The sequence below is a fragment of the Mauremys reevesii genome, linkage group 1 (assembly GCF_016161935.1).
Source record: "Mauremys reevesii isolate NIE-2019 linkage group 1, ASM1616193v1, whole genome shotgun sequence".
Classification (NCBI taxonomy): domain Eukaryota; kingdom Metazoa; phylum Chordata; order Testudines; family Geoemydidae; genus Mauremys; species Mauremys reevesii.
Genome location: NC_052623.1, coordinates 289,613,213 through 289,631,160, shown reverse-complemented (window position 1 = coordinate 289,631,160; position 17,948 = coordinate 289,613,213). Strand labels below are relative to the sequence as shown.

At 40.9% G+C, this 17,948-nt stretch overlaps 1 protein-coding gene across 6 annotated transcripts in view; it reads left to right on the top strand.

The window, feature by feature from the left end:
* Positions 1-17,948, top strand: part of SYT1 (synaptotagmin 1) — a 510,654-nt gene that overhangs the window by 171,002 nt on the left and 321,704 nt on the right. Inside the window, exon 1 of one of the 6 annotated variants that reach the window (XM_039507900.1) lies at positions 15,635-15,649. The exons of the other annotated variants lie outside the window; for them this stretch is intronic. The gene's annotated coding sequence lies outside the window, so the exon portion shown is untranslated. Of the gene's footprint in view, positions 1-15,634; positions 15,650-17,948 lie in introns of those variants that run through there. 6 annotated transcript variants of the gene reach the window in all.

Here is a 17,948-nt window from a genome sequence, read left to right as displayed (position 1 = left end):
AGGGAGCATCGGGGCTCCAGCCCTGCAGCCCCTCTGAAAGGAGGGCTGTGGTCTCCCGGTTGAGAACCATTGTGATAGATGGTCAGTGTGTTCTTTAGTGTGATTTTACTGGTGTGTAACAGACAACAACTAGTATTCCATCTTGTTTGTTTTATCGGTTAGAGTGTTGATCCATAAACATTCAAGATCACTTGCTTCTGAGTTGTCAGTGACCTTGAAACAGATATTTGATGTATCTCCCTCCCCTTTTGCAAGCTTGATCCTACCTAAATAGATTTGTAAAATTGACTTTAACATTCCAATCATGCACATCTTCCCACCAGGTTTCAATAATACCAACTAAGTCAAATTTATGCTCATAGTAGAGCAGTTCCAATTCCTTTTGTTTGTTACCCATGCTCCTAGCATTGGTGTATAGGCCATTAAAAAGTTTCTTCTCCATGGCCCTTGGTGTCTTGATTAATTTGTTCTTAACATCTTAATTTTGTGCTAATTGTGTGTTGTTTTTTTTCCCCCTCTTCACCCTCCCCTTTTGCTGTTAGTTTAATAGCCTCCTGACTGCTCTAGCTAGCCAGTCCCCTGGCAGATTTGCTCACTTTCTACTGAAATGGAGGCCATCAAACCTGTATAGCCCTCTTACCCCATAGAAGGTGAACCAGTGTCCCACGGAACCAAAACTCTCTATTTTATACCACGTATCTAGCCAGTGGTTTGCTTCTAGAGTCTTCTGACTTCTGTCTTCCTTCGCTTGTGGGACAGGGAGGATCACCAATAAAATCATTTGGATGTTCTTTTCTTTCAGCACCCTTCAGAGTTCCCTGAAGTCATCTGTGAGGTATTACATGAAGCAGTGTAGCCAGCATCCATATGCATCATCACCAGTATGGTTCCTTGTACTCCAACTTCAGAAGTCTAGCCAGTCTTAGGGTATGTCTACACTTCGAAGCTGTCGTCAAAACTTTTGTCTTTCACGGGTACTTAAAAAAGCCCCCCTACGAAAGACAGAAGTTTTGCTGACGCAAATGGCAGTGTGAATGCAGCTTTGTTGGTAGGAGCGCTCTCCTGCTGACAAAGCTAATGCCACTCACGAGGCTGGAAGTATTCTGTCAGCAAAAGTGCCGATAAAGTACTGACAGAGCATTTACACATGCTAACTTTTAGCAACAAGGCTGTGTTGACACAGCCTTGTCAAGCTGCGTGGTGTAGACAAGCCCAGAGTCTTCTCTCATGTTTTGGCTCCAGGAAGACAGCACACCATCCTGTCTTCTGTTTGTGCCTTGCAGAAGGTTGTTAGTATAGAACACCACAACAAGGATCTTCTATCTTCTTTGGATAGTTGGAGATCTTTACGAGAACATTTGATTGTCTTGCAGATTGGGCTGAGCTGCCATCACAGTTGTGTCCTGTATAATGATCTGTTCCATTTGAGCAGCTGAATCTTCAGAGATAACTTTTGTAGTTTCCATGCTGAGAACCCGATGATAATTTTGCTTGGGGCAGCTTGCCCATCCTCCACCTATGTAGAATGCCACTTGGTCCAGTTTTCTCTGGAGCTCTGCCAAGTACCCTCTTTGATTAATTCTCTCTCTAGTTCCTTGATGGCCAGCTTCTTTCTTCCTTGAATTTGGGGTGGTGATGTTTCCGGAATCTTTTACAAAGGAACTCCTCTCAGCCTCTCTAATGCTCCATAGTGTCTGTACTTACAAACTGTTAATCTTTTCTTCCCGCATGGCCACCAAGTTGCATTTCATACCCCAGAAATAAAAAACACAACGCAGATCATAAGCACTGATTTATTACTGACCATTACGTTTTTAAGTTTTGAGTTGTACCTAAAAAGAAAGCCTCATTCACTCTGACATACCAGGGTACAATCCAGACCAGTGAGGGGCCGTGTCACTCCTGCCCTGTAACCTGGGGTGCCTTGCAATGCCTTGCTGTTGTAGTCTCCAACCTGGTCTGCTCACGACCAGCCATCAACATACAGGTCAATCCATATATATTTGTGTAACTGCAGCCTGCCAGTTATACCCTGGCTCTCACTAGCATTGGCTATATTGCAGGATGACCCCAACACTGGACTCTCAGTCCTGGACTCTCCCCAGAAAGATATGTTCTGTACTGCCCAGTCTTCTCCTAGTCAGTCCAAATATATTGTCTGCTATTCCTTTAAGGGAATAATATACACTAACTTGTTATTTTAAATAGCTACCCAGACATTTCTGCTTAAACACACTGGGTTAGGTAAAACAAACTTATTAACTTCAAAGGGAGATTTTAAGTGAGTACACATGATTTTTATGCCTCATTAGAAATGGTTACACGAAAAATAAAGATTAAATGCTTTCTAGCACCTTACTTAACTAGATTAGATTCAAGCAAAACTTCTCACCACATGCTTCCAGCAAGATTACTGATCAAGCTTTTCAGATCAGGACCACCCTTCTCCCAGTCCAACAGCTGTTTCGTTTTCTCTTCTCAGGTGTGGCTACTGTGATGAGCAGGGCTATGGGTGTGCCTTGGGCTATTTGCCCTTCCTTTTTATAGTTTCTGTCCCCTTCTTGAAAAATATGTCCAGCTGAAAACCAGCAGACAAAGAGTCTATGTGGAACGATGTTCCCTTCTACCTATTTGAGCATCCTTTGTTTTCCCTTCCTCCTTGATGACTGTTTACTGCTCAAATGCAAATTAAGACAAGCATATAGTCCTTTGTTCAAGACAGACCCATTTGGCCAGTTTGGTGCTACATGATTCTGAACATGTGTTTTGTTTTGTTTTAACATCATTCAGGGGAAATCGATAACTTTATGCATAAAGCTGCTGCACACATTTTACCATGATATTACTGATCAATATATTATAATATTATAATTATAATATTATATTATTCCTCCAAAACTACCCGGTTTGACACTTTTGTTTGCCTGCCAGAGCTGATCTCACTAGGAACTTAGTGAACAGGCAAAAGCTTGTTGTAAAATCAAGAAATACATTTATATGTAAACTCTAGCAGCAGTCTTTCATTTTGTACAGAGGCAGGATGCAACTCTAGAAAATAGGGCAATATAATGGCCCGGTAATTTGGAAAATATAAATCCAATCAATCAAAAAAAAAAACCACAAGGGAAGTTTGAGGAACTTGGACCCAATTATTGTCAAAAATATTAATTGGGAAATTACAATGTTCTTGTTGTAGTATTTTCTCTAGTGAGGAATGCGTATGTATCAGCACACCTGCACTGTAGCTCAGAAACATGCTCTAGTGTGACTTTGTATATTTGTGGAACTAAAATTAATTTGATTATTTTTTAGTAAGAGGTCTCAAGGACCAGATCCAGAATCATGCTTTACCCTGCCTCCTGCTATCCTCCTTCTCTGATTTTTCTAGGGCCATATGCTACCCTCCCCTATCCAGTGCCAAATTGAATTGGCCTCATTAGCACTGACCCCGCACTTGGTAAGGCAATTCACATCTTTTCAAGTTATACTGCTTACTGTATTATTCATTCCATGAATCTGATGAAGTGGGTTTTAGCCCATGAAAGCTTATGCCTAAATAAATGTGTTAGACTCTAAGGTGCCACAAGGACTCCTTGTTGTTTTTGTGGCAGAATAGGATCTCATTTTAACTGTAGAGCAGGAAGAGCAGTGGCTCCCAGGCATGCCCTTATTTAGCCCTAAACATGTGAGTAGCCCCACTGGCGCTACTTCTTTTTTTTTCAGAGGTTTCATGACTGGGGCTTGGTAGAGATAGGAACATTTGTGGAAAACCCTCTACAAACATGAGAGTTCACAATCTGAATTAACACATTGGACACAAGCTGATACAACAAACCAAAGGAATAGAAGAGAAAGGTCAAGTTTAACGGGGAATATTGTTCACTGGCCTCTAATTTTGTTCCCAAATATTGTTCACTGGCCTGAGAATCAGAGGCAAAACCAGTTGCAAACAAAAGATAGAATTCAGAGGTGGAATTCTGAAGTACTCAACATCACTCTAATACTGTTCCTGTTGAAGTCAGCAATTGCTTGGTACCAGCTAAGTCCCCAGGCCTACAGTCTGATTCATGCAGGCACCTATTAAGGCTTAAAAGGCTATATTTAAAAACTTGATCTTGTGTGTTCAAACCACTGTACAGACATTAACTAATTAATCCTCCCAACACCCTTGTGAGTTTTAACTTAACTAAGGTCACAGTGAGTCAGTGGCCAATCCAGGATTAGAGCTCAGGAGTGCTTGACTTCCAACCCTGTGCTCATTCTTCCAGACCATGCTGCCTCCATAATAACTTGCTACTCACTGAGAAATGTTTGAAACAGTGAAAAATGTATTTGTCAATAGCTCCTTTTCCTGCCAGTACAAGAGCAGTTCCTATAATACATTTTCTAATGCTTTTCTTCATTTAGTTTTAAGTGTCCCAAGCAATAAGGCTTCCACCACTTTTCTTGGCAGACTATCCCCCAGCCTACTATGTCTTAAGGAAGCTTTTTCTGATTAGTGAGCCTACACTTCCTTTTTCCTGATTTCATTCTCTTATGCCTACTTACACCTGCTGGTAACACTTCAAATAGCTCCTCTTCAATCGTGGGTGTTTTCATCCTTCAAATTCTTACTGTTCTAGTGTCTGCTCTGAGTTCTTACCTACCACATTTATGTAAATTTCCTCATAAATCAATCTGTCCAGGTTCCTAATCACTTTTGACAAATTGGAGGAAATACAGAGAAAGGTGACAGTCTTTTTGTGATATTGATGAGCCCAGAACTGAATGCAGTATTCTAAATGTCATCTCACCAGACCCTTATAAAGAACTATCGCCTCCCTGTAACATGCACTGATGCCTCTGTGTGTGAAGCCTGAGTTACATTGGCTTTTTTTTTTAATGTTAGCTGTTACATTGTAAACTCACCCCTTAGGACAGTGCACTGGTTAAATGATTGGAATTAGAGCCTAGGTCTATAGTCCTACCAAAGACTTCTGTGTGATTTTGGGAAAGTCACTTAGCCTCGCTCTGCTTCAGTTTACCCTTATAAAATACTTATTCTATTATCAGGGATGTTGTGAGGGATAGCTCAGTGGTTTGAGTATTGGCCTGCTACACCCAGGGTTGTGAGTTCAGTCCTTGAGGGGGGCCACTTACAGATCTGGGGCAAAATTAGTACTTGGTCCTGCTAGTGAAGGCAGGGGGCTGGACTCAATGACCTTTCATGTCCGTTCCAGTTCTGAGATAGGTATATCTCCAAATATTATTAATTTGTAAAGTGCTTTCCCATCTTGGACTCAGAGGAGCCATTGAGGTGCAAAGAATCCCTTATTACTCTCTTATTGTGCAGATGTGACTCTACAATTAAATGCAAGTCTAGCATTCTATTAAGTCCTACTCTTGAGGTGTGTCTACATTACAAGCAATACAGCGGTTCAGCTGTAGCACTGGAACTATGCTGCTGTAGCGTTATAGTAGCAAGTGTCCATACAACAATGGAAGGGGCTTTTCAGTTGCTATAGTAAATCCACACCCTCAAAAGGTGGTAGATAGGTTGACAGAAAAATTCTTGTGTCAACCTAGCTGCTTCAAGAGGCACAATGTTGCACAGGCCTGAGTGACATAGCTAGGTTGACCTAAATTTTAGGTGTAGACCAAGCCTCAAGTCTGGAGGAAGCGGGAGAAGGTGAGGAAACAAGACAGAGAAGGGGGGTGAATCAGGGAGAGGGGGGAGATTTTTGGTTTCTTTTCAGTTACATCTTGTCTCTGAATTTTTCGGGGTTTCTATTGTTTAATAAGTACAAAGTGAGGTAATTTTGTCCTTAAGTTATTGATATGTGCTATCAATCTTAAAGTCAGTTAAACAAAGATGTTTGGTTATTATTTATTAACCCTTCTTACAACTTGTTGTGAGCAAGGAACTTTCCTTGTTGGATCCTAAAATCTCCATGTGTCACAACTCTGTGTTAAAGATTTGCAGACTGCATCGTAGAATTCCATCAAGTGAATTTACTTCATGTGCCACACCTCTGTTACCCCAGAGAGAGCACTGAGAGCTGATGGAAGATGGCTGATTTTGCCCTCCTAAAATGTTTAACAAAACGTAATTAAGAGAACATATTATAGTACTATGTACACAATGGCCAAACCTCACTATGTCAGTGGGAGAAATGAACAAGACCCATTTTGGAGGGTGATTGTGCATTGAGCTAGAGTGTATACCTGCCTCTAGTCTAGACAATACAGACATCTGTTATGTTTCTAACACGTTGTTTCTTGCAGTTTTGTGCTATGGGTAGTACAGATTGCTTTTGTTTTATAGGTTTTGCTAATATGTTTGCAAATTACAATGAAAGAATCTCAGAAAATTACTCCATACATCAGTGCAGACAGTACAAATGATTTTTCTCCTTCAAACTGTTCTAATGTGCCACTTGAGTGCAAATCAGTAGTTATAAAGTGGCTAAAATCAGGTCTGAATAAGGTAGCTATGCTGTAAAGAACCTAAGAATAAAATGAAAATGTTTTCCCACAACAACTAGAAAGATTAAATTAAATGGAGGTTTAGGTCAAACGTGGTTCTACAAAGATTTACAAATATTTCTACATGGATTTCTTAGCATCATTAGTTAAACTGGCCCAATTAAAATATTTGCCATATGTCTTTTAGAGTTTCAAATAGACCTGGTTTGAATTTTCCTTGATACAGAGATACCAACATTGAATACAGCACATTTTATTTTAGCTGAATAAATCAGCTATCCCTATCAGATGTCCTCTGGCAATATCTGGCTGAGACTGATAATTTTATAGCCAAATGCAATAACAAAGTGTCTCTTCTTCATTCAACTATGTAAGAAGCAATAACCTTAACTGCCTCTTTTGCTGTTTCCAGACGTCTCTACCTAGATGTATTGTAATGCATGATGTGTTGCTTTCTGATTGGACTGTCAGACTTTCTGAAGATCTTCTTGATGGTTCCTGAATTGTCCTTTCATGAGAATTTGCAAAATCAGGGCTTGTCTTATGCGTTGTATCCTGTCACAAATTGCTTGCATTTAATCTGCAAGGATTGCTTCTCTAGCACTCTATCAGCGGAGTCGAGAGTAATAACTGTATAAAAGAAGTTAGGACTGAACTCTCCAGTCTCTATAGTGTTTGCATCTAGTTTCATGACAAAAGAAGTCCATTAATTTTTTATCTTTAGCACCCCAAAATCTGCATTACAAAACTTGTGTTTATTTGTAAAGTATATGCAATGTTATGAAGGACAAATTAGTGCATTGCAATATCTAAATGTCTTATCAAAAGGAATTACTTTCTGCCGGCAATAGGATAATCAAGTATCATAGCTGTATAATCTAATAACTTTACTCATTTAGGCCCAAATCCGCCTTTCCAGGGCACAACCTGAATTCGTCAGGTTTTATGTAGGCTAGCTCCTTAGGAAAGAGACACATACCCTCCAAACTGTGGAACCAGCGGCGGCTCCAGGCACCAGCGCTCCAAGTGTGTGCCTGGGGCGGCAAGCCGTGGGGGGTGCCCTGCCGGTCCCTGCGAGGGTGGCAGTCAAGCAGCCTTCAGCGGCGTGCCTGCGGGAGGTCCACCGATCCCACGGATTCGGTGGCAATTCAGCAGCGGGTGACTGCCCTGCTTGGGGTGGCAAAAAAGCTAGAGCCGCCCCTGTGTGGAACAGCTGTGCAGCTTCAGTTTCTGAGGCTACTATAGCCCCTATGACTACACACCATATCCTCCAATAACTTTCAGAGGCCATGGGCATGCAAGATCTCCTCTCACTCGTTCAGATTATACCTTCTTCAGCAACTTATACTCTGACCAAAAAGTTCAGCATTAGCTTGCATTTATATTACTTAATCATAGCTCTCAACTTGCATGGATTTTTCACGCAATTACTAACTTTGGCTCTTTCCCCTCTCTTCCCTTTTGCCCTCCTGGAGTGCCCTCATGCATTTCTCTTCTGTGTCTAGGCAAAAGCTTTGCAGGAGCAGAGAAATCTGGTGACTGGTGCTCAAGTAGAAGGAGTGGAACATCAATCACATTGCTCTGTGCTCCTTAGCCTCTACTTCCCTAGTGGTGCTATATGCTGCTTTCCCCAGGGCACAGTCTTGCCTGTTACCTTGATGATGGGTGATAAAAGTTTGCATAGTGCCAGCCAGGTGGGGAAGACCGGTGATAGTGGCAGTAGTAGATTTGCAAAACAAATGTAACAGTTTTTTACAAAAACTAAACTAGTCAAGCCTCAGTGGCACCTCTTTAAAGTCTTATCTTCTTTATTGCTTGTCAGGTTTTTTTTCTTGTTTTTTTTCTTCTTTTCTTGTTTTACAGCTTCTGAGAGTTGTAGAATCATCAGCTAGTCAAAATGCAATTTTTTTTACAACTGCCTAGTTTTTTCCAGTAATTAAGCAGAGGATTAATATTCTGATGTCTTATTCCAATGAAGAAGACTGAAGATGGCATAATATGAATTCATGTTCTTTTGAAAAAAAATTGTAATGAGTAAACAGACACTTTTGTTGTTGTTGTTGTTTGTTGTTGAAGGGTTAGTAATCAAGTTTTTGGTACATTTGATTAATAAATCCCTGTCTATTTTAGCTTGAAAACAAATGACTGGCTACTTTAAAACCTACCAGTAACGTTTTTATCAGCAATTTCAATATGCTCCCATTTAAAACTATTAGTGTTTATAAATTTGGTAGGGGACTTTCACAGTGTCTTAAATAAATGGCCCCTGGGTGATTATACTAGAGACCACACGAAGAGACAAAAGGCCAGACCATTTTCTCGTGCAAAGGGCATAGCTTTGCTGAAGCCACTGGGAACTTCACTCACTTACCTTCGCTGAAGAGTGGCCAATAAAATCCTCTTTGACAGTGGTCAGGTGTCACACAAGGAGGCAAAAGTAGTTTTGTGCTGCACAGTTTCCAGCTCTTTGTACAAAGATTAAAAGGGGGCAGGAGTGTGGTAGAGCAAATCATGTGGCAAAGAATGTGACAGATCATGTCTGAAAGGAGTCAGAAAGTGACGCATCTTTATATAATATTAGTTTTGCTACCTGCCAGTCCATGCCTTGAGCAGTCCTTACCTCTTGGATTAGTAGATAACAGAATGGGGGCAGGGGGTTTGAAAACTTTGTTTAGGATTGGCTTCACCTGGGGTATGTTTTAAAAATAACACAACTGAAGGGTCACTACTACATGAATAGGTTCATAATTGTTATGTAACCCTTTGACCAGGTGGTGTAGGCAGCAATAAGGGCTGGATTCAGTATTTCGGGGTTCCTCTTAACCATATAAAACAGACCTCGCTCAAGCCCCCACCCAAAAATCTGAGAAAACTGAACACCACCCCTGGCTGCTTCTAAGAAGCAATACTTCTCCACTCACAAGCATTGAGTCTATGTATAACAAAATAAGAAGAAAACCCAGCATTAATTTGGGGAAATACTGCAACACTAACTTGAAAGTACCCAACCAATAAGTAAAACACCCACCTTACAATATCTTGGGTGTTGTCTTTTTTTTCTCTGTTTCCTACCTTGCAGTGGGAAAATCCCAGAGATGAATGTCTCTTGGACATGCCTCTCCCCTTTTCCCTCCACTGCACTCACTCATAGTTTGTTGTCTGAGGTCAGCTACGTCTCCAAAGTCCAGGCATGTGTTTGGGTGGATTCACCTCCTGAAGGGAGAGAGTGGTTGTGTGAAGCCTCCACTTCTGCTCATCAGTGTCAGTCTTTGGCCGCTATATGTTGCTATTGCTGCTGCTGTCATCACTGCTGCTGCTTGTAGCTGCCACTGTTGCTGCAACCTCTCACTGCAATGCTGTGTTCAGAGGTCCTACTAGTTAGCTGAAAGCCCTGAAGTGTGCTGTCTAATATTTCACTGGGTAGCGAGGAACCTTTCTGCTGCTGCCTCTTTGTTGTCTTTTCACCACAGAACTGTCTCTCTAGCAAGTCTAAGGTTCAGCCCCTTACATCAGCAACCTTGGCACTAGTGATCACAGAGAAAGAACAAGTTGCTCAAATGCACCTAGTCAGCTCAGTCTTTAAACACTGGAGATGGAGGGTCAAATGGCTTCTGGGAATCTTCAACAGGGCCATACCACTAAAGAGGAGCACCTGTCCCCATCACACTTGGATTTGGCATCTCTATCCTCTGCTTAGCAAATGAGGTTAAAGCTAGGATGACCCCCTCAGTTAGGGTGATCCCCTCAGTGAGGTGCCATCCTGCTGCCCTTTACAGAATAACATTTCATTACCCCTGAATTTTAACCCAAAACAGCCAAAATTAATCACTTTAACAACACAGGTCTGTCTGCTGCTCCCTTAAGCAGAGTAGGTGTGTCACTGCAAATACAGTCTGCTCTTGAGGTCTTTCCTCCTCTCCTTCCCCCCGCCCCAGTTCATTACCAGATGTCAGGGGAAAGCTCATTCAGACCCTGGTTACGGTTAGTTTACTTTTATTTTCAAGCTTTTGTTTTACAATAACTTCTAGTGTACTTTTCATTAAGCCAAATACCCATTTTATAATAATCACTTTAAAAGGAGTTCCATCATCAGTATTAAAACAATAGTAAAAATTAGAAGGAGCTGTATATGAGAGAACATCTAAGGTGCTACTTAAACCCCAGTTACTCTTCAACAATCCATACTAGTTTTAGTGCATTTGTTCTCGTGTACGTCAGATTAACACTATGGCTGTGTAGCTGTTTGGGTTATTCTTAATAGTTTTCTTTGAACTGATGTATCTAAACTACCAGTAAAGATTGAAGTTGCTGCTGTCTTTAGTCACCCTTTGTGTATTATGGCTATGAAAACAATTCACTCATAGGGTTATATTGTTTGATCTACTGAGGTGCTACTTAGCAAGTTAAAAGAGTATGGATTGGATGAATGGACTAGGTGGATAGAAAGCTGGCTAGATTGTTGGGTTCAAAGGGTAATGATCAATGTCTAGTTGGCAGCTGGTATCAAGCAGAGTGCCCCAAGGGTCAGTCCTGGTGCTGGTTTTGTTCAACATCTTTATTAATGATCTCGATGATGAGATGGATTGCACCATCAGAACGTTAGCAGATGAAACTAAGCTGGGGGAGAAAGGTAGATATGCTGGAGGGTAGGGATAGGGTCCAGAGTGACCTAGACAAATTGGAGGATTGGGCCAAAAGAAATCCGATGAGGTTCAACAAGGACAAGTGCAGAGTCCTGCACTTAGGATAGAAGAATCCCATGCACCGCTACAGGCTGAGGACCGATGAGATGAAGAAAATATTGGGACACATAGGGGGGTCGGGGGGGTCCGCTGGAGGAGCAAAAAAAAGAAAAGCCAAGTGCTGCTGGCAGAGCAACAACAAAAAAACAGTGCTGCCAGTGGAGTGAAATATCGGGACAAATTGCATCCCGACCAAAGATCGGTCTGGACGCAGGATAGCCACCCAAATATCGGGACAGTCCTGATTTTATCGGGACGTCTGTCACCCTAGACTGGCTAAGCAGCAGTTCTGCAGAAAAGGACCTGGGGATTAGAGTGGATGAGAAGCTGGATAGAGTCAGCAGTGTGCCCTTGTTGCCAAGAAGGCTAATGGCATATTGGGCTGCATTAGTAGGAGCATTGCCAGCAGATTGAGGGAAGTGATTATTCCCCTCTATTTGGCATTGGTGAGGCTTCATCTGGAGTATTGCATCCAGTTTTGGGCCCTCCACTACAAAAAGGATGTGGACAAATTGGAGAGAGTCCAGCGGAGGGCAACAAAAATGATCAGGGGGCTGGGGCACATGACTTATGAAGAGATGCTGAAGGAATTGGGTTTGTTTAGTTTGCGGAAGACAAGAGTAAGGGGGGATTTGATAGCAGCCTGCAGCTACCTGAAGGGGGGTTCCAAAGAGGATGGAACTCGGCTGTTCTCAGTGGTGGCAGATGACAGAACACGGAGCAATGGTCTCAAGTTGCAGTGCAGGAGGTCTGGGTTGGATATTAGGAAAAACTTTCACTAGGAGGGTGTTGAAGCACTGAAATGGGTTACCTAGGGAGGTGGTGCAATCTCCATCTTTAGAGGTTTTTAAGGCCTAGATTAATAAAGCCCTGGCTGGGATGATTTAGCTAGTGTTGGCCCTGCTTTGAGCAGGGGGTTGGACTAGATGACCTCCTGAGGTCTCTTCCAACCCTAATCTTCTATGATTCTATGATACTCTTTGGAGAGTTTTATGAGTGAATTGCTGGCCTAAATTAATGCTTCGTTGTAAAACAGTATCAAGACATATTTTTATACATCAGACTTTCTGAACAAAAAGATCAGCAGCATTTTGTAATATGTAATCATGTCACACAGTGGATTGCATAGCATTTTGTTGGCTCTTTTGTCCTGTGATAAAAGCAATTAGATATTGAACCTCTTAACACTGAAAGACGGCCAAGTGAGTATCGAAGATACTGAAGTTCTTATAAGTGATTGCCACTAGATAAACTAGAGTTAGTTGGATTACATACACCATCTGTAAATGTCAAGATCTATGTTATCTGGCTGGGAAGGAGTTGGAAGACTGACTAATAACCTTCATTTGCTACTGAATAAAAGCTTTGATTTAGAGTTGTAGTGAACAACCCAAATATGATTTCTGAAATTCACTTCATGCTAAAAGCTGTTTTATTTCAGATCTAATATAATCAAAGAAAATCTGTCAGATTCCCCTTTTACCCCTAGTTTGTTTAGAAGCAATATGGGGGAAAGTCGTTTATTTATTTCTATGATTCTCCATGGGGAAATGATTCAATAGTGGCAGCTTTTTGACTTTTTGTCTAGGAATGTCAGAAAATATTTCAATTCAGATTTCAATCAATGTTGGTAGTTTCTACTGATGTCATGGGAATCTTTACCAAGCAAATTCAAGTTAACTTCTGATGCATACGCTACTAAGGACTTAATGGCATTAATATGCATGTTCTAATGGTTTTATCTGTGCGTGCATATCTGGACCTATGTTTTGTGCTTCATGTAGAGCCTGAGGGATGCTTATGCCTTTAGCTTCTAAGTGGCTTTGGACCCAGGGCCAAGCTAGAGTAGCAGGCCTTGCACTGGATACATGGAAGTGGGAGCCGGGGGACCTGTGTGGGGAAAAGAATTCTCTTCCTACACCTAGGAGCACCTGGAGAGTTGCTACATGGAAGTCATAGTCCGGATACTGAAGAATCCCTCCATAACCCATTGTTCTGCCCCTATTCACTGACAGAGAGAGCTCCTTGGAGATGGGTCCCATGCCATATGAGGTGCATGTTTCTTGCATATCCACTCCTCGCCCCTCCTTCATACAATAGAACCACATCAGTTCCGCTGTCTGGAGTATCTCCGTGAAGGTGAAGCTGGATGTAGCATTGAATACCAGGGAAAAACCATATGAAAGTTTCAGAACTCATATCTTTTCAGGACCCCTAGATATTAACATGTCTCCTCATATGAATGTGATTCTAAGTAGCTGATTCAAATACTGATTTGTGACTATGCTGTCATTGGCTACACAGTGTGTATTGTTTCACTTTAAGTGCTTAAAGTGAGAACAATTTTGTGGGTAAATAAAGGTGTCACAGTGAAGTAATTAACAGGTTTTTTTCTCATGAAAAGAGAGCACTGTAATGCCCACTGATTCCTGTGATTGTTTATTGATCATGGAGCTCTGATACAGAGTCAAGCGTTATCATGGTTCAGTTATCAGAGTAGTATGTTGTCAAATGATGTGCCCTTTTGACTTGGGATCAAGCTGAGGATGAAGCAGAAGTTGCAGAAAGCTATATAAATCCATCACAAGAGCTATGGGAGCCTTGAATCCTTCCAGGCTTCCATCCCTGCTGTGCTGCCCCATTTCAATGTGTCCACCTGCTGCAGAGCAATATTGACCAAGATATTTAAATCCCTGAATTTGTGCTTCAGAGGCTGGGCCCTATTAATCAAATTGCCTCTGAGGCCTGGGCACCAACACTTTCAAGACAATGAAGGAAAATGAAGCTAAGCCCTTCAGTCTGGAATTTCATTTTAAAACGTATAACACGATGGTAACTGGGGCAACACCTTAAGGAATGAGATCACAGAGGAGTGCAACAGAGTGGGTTCTGGTAGTACATATAGTGAAGAAGTTGGACTGGTGAGGATGGAGCCAGAGAGACAGGCAGGCAATTAGGAGTGGCAACAGCTACTGCTGTGCCAACCAGATTATTGAAGGAGCTATAGCTGCCTGCCAGCTACGCACAGCAGAGAAACAGCATGTCAAAGGAGAGAGGATGGCGGAGTAAAGAGGTGAAATTGGATGGAAAAGGAAAGACTGACAGGGGGAGTCAGCTGTGGGAGAAGAAGATTGTAAGCTGCAACCCTTTGACCTCTGAACAGTTTTGGACTGACTTTTTCCCCTGAGGTGCCAGTGAAATTATATGGAAGCAATGATGCTCACCACCTTTGAAAATCTGGTCATTGAGATGTTGGGATAGCTAGATTAGAATGTGAATGAAAAGAGGCCAAAAGATCGAGGCCTATGGCGTTGTTGCTAACGTTGTAAAAATGTTTCCAGGGACAAATTCTCCTAATGGGCAGGTTTCTGGGGAATGTTTTGGAGGCTGAAAGTGGATTTTGGTGAACTACAGGCCAATTTAAATATGAATATCCTAGTTCAGGGTAGGGTTACCACCTTTGAAATGCAACCCCCGCACGGCAAGCCCTCCATAACCACAAGTCAACTCGGTAACCCCCTCCAACAGCCACTTATAGTATCTAGAGAGATAACATCCCACGTCTCCTCACTCTTGTGTGACTCAAACCCTCTCTCATACATGTGTGGTACACTTGTGTGTTGGTGGGCAGACAGCTGCTGTATTTTCAGCAGTTTTGATCTGTTATTGCTTAAACTGCAGAAATGGGAACACTGCAGCATCTTTAGCTGGACATAGAAACTTTTAACATTGGCTATTCTAGTGTATTGTAATGATAATAATAATAATTAATAATGCAAATCTTTAGACTCACATTTAAAAAAACAACAACAGAAAAACAGCAGATTAATCTAGCGACTGGCAAATCCATTTTTTTAAAAAGGCCAGGTGGTAACCCTAGTCTGGGGCCTGAAAAAGTTCAGGGGCTAGAAAAATATCTGAAAATTTGGATATTTATCCAAAACTGTGGAGATCCCACAAAAGACCCTTCCTCTCAACAAACTTTTTGTCTCTGGATGTCTTCTTGTGAGGAGGCACTCACTGATGTATTTGGAGGAAGACAACATTCCTCCAGCATCTCCCTCTTGGGGAGAGGTAGTGGAGACAGTTTGGAAAGGGATGGTAGGGCTTTTCCTCTCTCTGGGATACTTTCCTTGCCTCCCTTTCCCCTTCCAAATAGATTCCTTTTCCATTTCTTTCCCTTACCCTCTCATTCACTGCTGCATTGGAGGGGTTCATGATCCTCCTGCACTGGGCAGAGGGACGGAAACAGGGAACTGACACTCCTGCTTCTGTGTAGAACCTCCACGCAGGCAGCCACGTGACACAATTTCCTTTCCTACTCCCTGTATTAGCTTCTCCTGCTGGTGCACTAGAGATTACAGAGAGGCTAAGGAAGGGCTTGGCCCTGCCTGCTCTGTACAGTGACATCTAGTGGCAGGAACACTGTTTGCTCTCATTTGGTAAGTGTACCTAGGAGTGCTCATGGAGTTTATCCAGACCTGTACACAATTTTAGAGGGCTGTTTGAAAACATGGCCCAGATCAGTGTTTGCATTGCCTATGAAACTTTACTTTTTAACAATACTGAATAGTTCTCAGATTTAAATCAAACGTTTTGTATAATACATGTGTGTTTGTGGTGTGTCTGGTCAGCAGAGCACTTTCTGCTACACATTTTTGGTATACAACATAGCGATGACTATTGAACGTCTCTTCCCTTCATTATTCTCTCACCAAACTGTTTGAGTCATCACCCACAACCATTCAGTACTAACATATTTGTAAAGTAAAATGGATATTATTTTTTGCTGTATACTTCTACCATTTGTTTATATGGTGGTGAATGCTGCCATTTAAAATTTATGAACTTAATGAATCATATTTAGTCTTTTTGTTTTTCCTGGTATATTTAAAGAAGGTTTCCATTCTATTACATTAAAGGCCTCAGTTCAGACAGTAATGACCTGAATAGTGCCTGTTTTAATGTAATCTCTGCTGACTGCTGTTCCAAGAATAAAAATTTAAGCCCAAAGATTTAATGAAATCCCTTGAGATTAGTGCTTACTGTGCTGAAGAAATTGCATATCAACCTTTTCTCTGCACTCTAACCATAAGGTTTGGTGTCTGAATAGGAGGGTGTCCAAGAGAGAGACAACTCTGAGTTCATCAATAATTTACATTTTTGTTACTTACAAACCTGGTATTTGGGATTCTGTTGCTATAGCAATCCATCTGGGCCTGAATGGATAGTGTTTTAAGTGGTGGTTGTATACGGATTCACAGTGTGTGCTTTAAATCCCATGCTAAACTAATCCTTAGATCTGTGCTGTGAATTATTTGAGGCTTCAACAAAATCAATGTTACTTACAGTTAATGTTACAGACATATTGAGCAAATTAAGCTTATTAAATATTTGAATATGAATATTGGGAAAGAGTTTGAAATTGCACTACATTGCAACTTTCATATGAATATGTCAGGCACTTAACAAATTTACACAACTCCCTCTATTCAAAATAAATCTAATTTGCTGCAGATCTGGAATTTATGTAGGTTATGTATTTTGATTTAAGATACAGACTGGCTTTCTACATAATATTACATATCCGAATATTAGCTTGGCTTTCTGAGGTACCATTCTTATGTCTTAAGAACATCCATGTAAGTCGTCATACAGTATAATTCCAGTCTTCAAATAATCTGCTTTTATCTCTGTGATGGTAGTCAGGGTTCTAAGGCTGAGAACAAGATTTTAAATTCCCATCTGCTTTGCTGACATTAAACTAAATTTACAATTTGCAGTTGAGGTTTTAAATCCAGCTTCACAATGCCCAGCAGTTTTATTTCACACTTTGATTTCAATTTGCATGGTTTTGCAATCCCAAAATTCAAAATGAAACTAATTTGACATCACCTGGTATCTACATAAAACCATAAATCTGCCCGGGGTCAATGAAAAATTCAAAGGCATCTCAGTGAACCTGAGCTAAATTTCAAATTTACTGCAAAACCAGAAACGAAGCAAGTTTATAGATTCATGGATTCCAAGGTCAGAAGGGACCATTGTGACCATCTAGTCTGACCTCCTATATAACATGGCCCATAGAACTTCCCTAAAATAATTCCTAAAGCAGATCTTTTAGAAAAAACACCCAGTCTTGATTTAAAAATCCTCAGTGTTGGAGAATCCACCACAATATTTGTTAAGTTGTTCCAGTGAGTAATGCACAATTTCATGTGGCTTCTGTTTTTTATAAGAAAAGTTTCATGTAGTTCAAATGTAAAATTATAGCCAAATCTGTCATATGCCATCATTACTTTATTATCTCAAAATAAAGAAAGTCCAGTTTGGAAAATATTCCCAGTGTTCAAAAGAATAGATATGTAAATACACAATAAACTAAACAGAACCTGGACATATTGATCCAAAAATTTAAGGAGATAAGAATTGTTATCTCCATATAGAATAGACCGCCCCATTCATCTTGGGGGTGTTGTGCGTGCAAAACAGTAATAAAGTAAAACTGTCACAAATGGTCCAACAAGTCTTGGAAAATGTTTAATTACTACACAGCTACTCTTTTGAAAACAGGTCTCTCAGAGAAGAACGAAGCATAAAATAGAGAGGGGTCTAATTTGCTAATGTTTTTATAAAGTAGATGGGTTCCATGTTTCTAGTAACAAGTTCCTATTTACTTCTGTTCTATTTAAATGATTTAAAACAAAACAAACCCCTATTTATTTTAAATTTATAGGTGAC